Source organism: Panthera leo, chromosome F2, assembly GCF_018350215.1.
Source record: "Panthera leo isolate Ple1 chromosome F2, P.leo_Ple1_pat1.1, whole genome shotgun sequence".
NCBI lineage: Eukaryota > Metazoa > Chordata > Mammalia > Carnivora > Felidae > Panthera > Panthera leo.
In genome coordinates, this window is record NC_056695.1 from 45,041,069 (window position 1) to 45,046,763 (window position 5,695).

The window sequence follows — 5,695 nt, forward strand, 5'->3', positions numbered from 1 at the left end:
TTCTTCAAAGCATGATCCATGACACAAAAGTCTCTTTAGACCCTCTGAGGCCAAAAGGATTTGGTAGTCAAATACATCTAAAACTTCACAAAGCACATCAGCAGTTAACATCTCTGACAAACCCAGTAGTAAAGAGACCTAATTAACAAAGTTTAACCCAGCATTTCCCACATGGTCTAACCACAACTCTCTTTTTTGTTGCTGTCTGGGGGAGATGTACCGCTGTCCTGACAGATGGCATTAAAACTCTTAATCTAAAGAGGAAAATTTCCCATGAAAAATGGATGCTGTGGGTCAATGAAATGCATTTCAGCTTTTCTAAGTTTCACAGGTAACTATTACCATAAAAATGGTTAATGGCTATGGTTTTTAAAATGGGCAAATAGGTCACAACGTGGAGTCTCTTGCTTACTAAAGCTCTCTCTGTACTTAGCCCTCAAAAAATCTGTATGGGATCCTCACCTTAGAGGTAAACCAACTGGAGCCCTAGGGCAGAATATGTCTCTACATTCCTTGAAACAAGTGTGAAGAAACAAATAAAAAGAACTGCCATTATGAATTGTACTACAGCCATGATCAAAAGTCTCTATACTTTGAAATACCTAATCATATTACAGGATTAAAAACACATGAGTGAACACTAACCAATAATTTATTCATTTCTATATCTACTTACATCTTTTAAATGTGAAAACATAAATTTGTGGCTCTTTCTCAATTATACTGAAAAAACCTTTCTCTTCCTTTCAGTTTGGTAGGTCCCCTTTGCTATATGTCTTTTTGTTGTATTTGGATTATAGTAAGCTTCAGGCTTTATCCAAATTCACTTTTCAGAGTGGCTTTTGAGTAGAAGATGGCCTAAGGATCACAAATGATTAAGAAGAGTTCATATAAGAAGTCTCATCTTTTCTAAGAATTATGAAAAAAAATGTAACTTTTATATGAATGTTGGGCTTATTTTGTTGTGTTCTAGTAAGGCTCTACTGTTGAGGCCATAGTGTAAGGCCATACTCCTAGTGATGGACGTCCCCCATATTAATCATCTGGAAGGGGCATTTCCTTAAACAGGTAACAGGGTCTCTTGGAAGGTGGGTCTTGGCAGTGAGAACTCTTGATGCCCTGTGGAATCACACTCTTACTGGACTTTGCTGTATATTAACTATTTGACAATGCTTCCTGGTGGTTTGGGAAAGATGACTTCTCCAAGGAGTTAGGCAGGAAGGTGCTAATTCTGTAGGAGATCCTAAAATCAAATGATATACTTTCACTTTATCTAGCTTTCTGTTGCTCTCTGTGTTCATTCCCATATGGCTATGCCCATATCTTTAGTAAAGGCTTATCATAATATTGTAGTCCGGCTCAGAAATCAGTTGTGCACTATGGACCTTAGGTGAGAATTTGGAGTCCATGTTTGTGCCAAAGAACTAAAGAGGACACAGTAGCCACTCAAGTTAACATAGTGATATGTGGTTATAGCTATTTATAAGGGAAGTATCAGGTATCGAGTACTCACTCTGTGCCAGGCATTTTACATATGTTATTTCGTCTAATCTTCAGAATAATCCTCAGAGGTAGGTTCTATTTTGGTTCTATTTTGTGGATGAGGAAATCGAGAGTCAGAGAGATTATGTATTTGCACACATCCCTTAGCTATTGACAGGTGGAATTTCAATCTAGGTTTCATCCGACCTCAGAGGCTAAACATATCCTAGTCAAATTACTTAACTTCTCAGCACTTGAGTTTCTCTATTTGAAAACATCTACTTTTTGGGTTGCTATAAGGATTCAATGAAATAATGTATATAAAGATCCCAGGCCATTGACTAGAAGATAATAGGTACCCCCAAAATGATGCTTATTGTTATGTTTTCCTTCTGCCTTTCTGGTCATTCCTTCTTAGTATCCTTCAAGGTTTTCTCTTCCTCTGATGGCCTGCTAAATGGTGTTTCCTAAATCGGTTTTTTAACTAAGCACTTTTCTTGAGTGACTTCACCAAACCCAAGGCTTCAGCTACTAGTCTTCCCAGATCAGTACATAACTCCAGACCCAGATACCCATTCATCTGACATCTCTACCTGGGTGTCTCACAGAGAAAACAAACTCAACATGCACCCAAACTGATCACATCATCTTTCTGTTCCAGTCCTGGTTTTTCTCTCAGTAGGTGGCACTATCAAATCTCTAGATACCTAAGCTAGAAGCCTGGGAATTTTCTCTATTCATTTCACTCATCTCTCACACGCAATTAGTCATCAGGTTCTCTCAAGTCCCTTTTATTATCTCTTATATCATTCCCTCCCTCTCCCCTTATCCTCCCTCAATTTCATTTTACAGCCACTATTACTATCTAAGTTCAGACTCTCATCACTTCTATCAGGTATTACTGCAATAGTTTTCTAACTGGTTTCCCTATAATCTACCCAACCCTCTTTGTGTCCTTAACATTCCCATCAAAGTGATCTTTCTAAAATGAAAATTTTTTCATTTATTTCCCATTTAAAACCTTGTAAGAGCTTCCCCTAGCTTTCAGGGTATAAAGTTCAAATTCAGGACATAAAGTTCTTCAAGATGGAGCCTCTGCCTGAGTCTTTAGCTGTTTTTCCCACTATTCCTTTATTTTTCATTCCTACCATTTGTTTTTGTTTTAAAGGATTACTTAAACTTCTTTAAAGGAAGCTATTTCTAGCCTTGGGCCTTCAGGCATGTCATCTGAAAGCCTACTCATTGCCCCGAACCCACGCCCTTGCCCAACTGCCCCTTTCAACTTCCTCCTTAAAGCTCAGCTTAAGGGGCACACCTCTGGAGAGCTTTTCCTTGATCTTGACTCTGTTTTTTTCTTTTTCTTTAAAAAAATTTTTTTTCTTTAACATTTATTTATTATTGAGAGACAGAGAGACACAGAGTGTGAGCAGGGGAGGGGTAGAGAGATGGGGAGACACAGAATCTGAAGCAAGTTCCAGGCTCTGAGCTGTCAGCACAGAGCCCAACGCGGGGCCCAAACTCACAAACTGTGAGATCATGACCTGAGATGAAGTCGGTTGCCCAACCAACTGAGCCACTCAGCCTCCCCTGATGTTTTTTTCTTAATGCTCCCATGATACCTATGTAACAGCACTTTTCAGTCTACCCATCTGTCTCACTACCCTGTAAATTGGACCCCAACGTTTGTTCCATATAGTATCCCCAGCACCCAACCCCTAGTGCTTAGCTCATAACAGATACAAACTATTAACGAAGGAGTGAATTTAGGAGGAGAGTTTTTAGCCATTGGCTATGCTGTGTGTAAACCTAAGAAACCAAAGGCAGGACTTTGAGTTAAGGTGGCATGTTATTGGTGATGCCTTAAACCACATTTCACTCTTCTGCACCTGGTCCTTATTTCTCCATTTTACATTGGACCAGGTTCCACTACTCACCCCTAGAAGAGTAAGACAACAGCTTTTAGACACACCTGATGGAACAAGCAACTAAGATACAGAGTATTCCACTTAGCAACCTGGGGTGTTCCATTTAGAGTATGATTGGGACCTATGAAGCCAACGCACACCCTGCCCTTGACAAACTTGAGCATCAGTGTTCCTTTGTAAACGTGAACCAGAAGCTGAGGTCCCAAAGACTCTGTTTAGTTTTATCTTCATTGGGGAAATTGGGTACATTTTTTTAAAAGTTACATTAATTGATCTCTTCACTTTTTTTCTCTTTCCCCACTTTTTAAAGACTTCTCTGAATGTTTTCTTCTTTTTGATGTAGCTGTTTCCCAACTTTCCTTCTCTGAACGTAATAGAGATAAAAAGGGTTAAAAGGAAGAAAAGCAAAACCCACTAATTCAAAAGCTAATCAGATTTCTTAAAAAAGCTTCTTTGTGGGGGAGATTCTCTAGGTTGAAACAAGACCACAGTATCATATAGCTTACTCAACAACTTCATTTAGTAAATGATGATATGAAGGGAAAGAGCAAGTTAGTGACTTGCCCAAAGCCACTTATCCAATAGAAGCATGAGTTGTATTGTGGCCCTAAGTCCCCCCAGTTCTAGTCTTGGCTATCTGTTTTTCCTGGAAGACTCTTTTCACTTGTGCCCACTGCTAATACATTTCTGTTAAGAATATATTTGTTATACACAATGTATATTACACATAATTTTTTAAAACAGATAAGGTCAACACACTAACGGCAAAAAGAAAGAAACCACGTGGGCGTGGGCTCAGGGCTCTGGGTAATTTGCCCCTGGGAGAGTAGGAAGGATTGCCAAGGGAATCCAGGCTCTCGGACACCATGAACCTCGGGCTGGACAGAGCCATTGTTTTTTTCTGGCCTTTCTCCAAAGAATGAATTGACGCAGAGGGAAAGCCAGGGCTGAGTCCGCGGGCGCAACAGAACCGAGTAACCTGGAGGCGTGCCCTGCTGCTCCGTGGCTGGCTCGAGACGACTTCCAGGAACTGGTCTGGAAGAGTCTGTGAGGAGCTGGGAGGCCCTCACCTTAGGGCGCCAGCTTTGGGGCCACAGCTTCAGGGCTCCGCCAGGGCCACGAGCCTCCATCCCTGCCCCCAGGTGCTCACCACCCCGCGTGCCACTCACAACAATCACCACGGCCCTTTGGGGCTCCAGAGCCTAGGCAGTGGCCGGGTCAGAGATCAAAAGAACCGGTGGTCTTGTCCTACTCCCCTAAAAACCCTGAGCGTGGGGAGCACGCTCTTTTTTTTATGAGTTTGATACTTAGGCTGCGCCCCCTTGTATACCAGAAACTGGATTATGCTAAAAAAGATGAAATCACCCTCATATCCGGAGATTGTTTATTTCCATACAAACTAAGAAACGATTAAGAGGTGATGAGCAATCAAACAGACCCACGTAGAGAGTGGTGGCGGGGAGGGAAGGGCAGATGCCGGAGAGGGGAGTGAGAGAGCAAGCGAGCAAAGGGGAAGAAAAGAGGGAAGACGGTGGGAGAGGAGAGGGTCCCAGAGGGGAGAGTGGGCAGAAGAGAAGGGAGAGGCAGAGAGAAAAGATGGGAAGGGGGGTGGGGGAGGACGAGAAGGAAAACAGGGAGGGGTGGGGAAGAAGGTGCAGAGGGGGCCTCGAAGACTGGCGGGGTAGGGTGACGTGGGCGGGGATTAGAAAGGGAGGGCGAGGCCTAGTTTGTGTCCCACCGGCCTCCCCTCAGGCCCTCTTAGGGGAGAAAAGTCTTACGAGCCCCCAAATACGATTCCGGGAAACCTCTGTCTCGCCGAGCGCCGTCTGGCATCTCACCCCACGGCCTCTGAGACCAGCGGCGCGCACACCCTCACAGGGGCCGGGCCACGCTGATTCTGAGGTCCCGACGGCCTCGCGCCTGAACCCAACGGCCCTCTTCGACGGCTTTGCGCGCGACGCGGAGGCCGGAAGCCAGGTGGGCGCGACCGGAGTGAGACCCCCCGCCCCCGCGCGTGCGCGGGTACGCTTGCGCCCGCGCCGCAGGCGCCGCGAGCCGTGGGTCCCGAGAAAGGACTCTGAGGCGACGCCGGGCGCAGGCCCGGAATTTGGGGGAAAGGCTCCGGCCCTGCGGCCAGGCCCGGCGAAGAGGGGGCCCGGAGGCGGTTTCTCATCAACTAATACCAACTCTTTGAGCTACTTCTGTTTGTTTACTCGTTGATAAGCGCACTGGGGGATTCTAAAGGGAACGGGGCCGGCAGTGCCCCCGAAGAGGTGGTGGGAAAGCAG

The 5,695-nt window shown here is 44.8% G+C and overlaps 1 long non-coding RNA gene across 1 annotated transcript in view; it reads right to left on the minus strand.

Moving 5' to 3' along the window:
- The window catches only part of LOC122211192, a 5,447-nt gene extending 95 nt beyond the window's left edge, over nucleotides 1–5,352 (minus strand). Inside the window, exons 1-4 of the long non-coding RNA XR_006198550.1 lie at nucleotides 5,186–5,352; nucleotides 1,514–1,589; nucleotides 677–858; nucleotides 1–83 (exon numbers count right to left, since the gene is read on the minus strand). The exon at nucleotides 1–83 is cut by the window's left edge and continues 95 nt beyond it. This is a non-coding gene — a long non-coding RNA (uncharacterized LOC122211192). The remainder of the gene's footprint in view (nucleotides 84–676; nucleotides 859–1,513; nucleotides 1,590–5,185) is intronic.
- Between the last annotated feature and the right edge of the window lie 343 nt (nucleotides 5,353–5,695).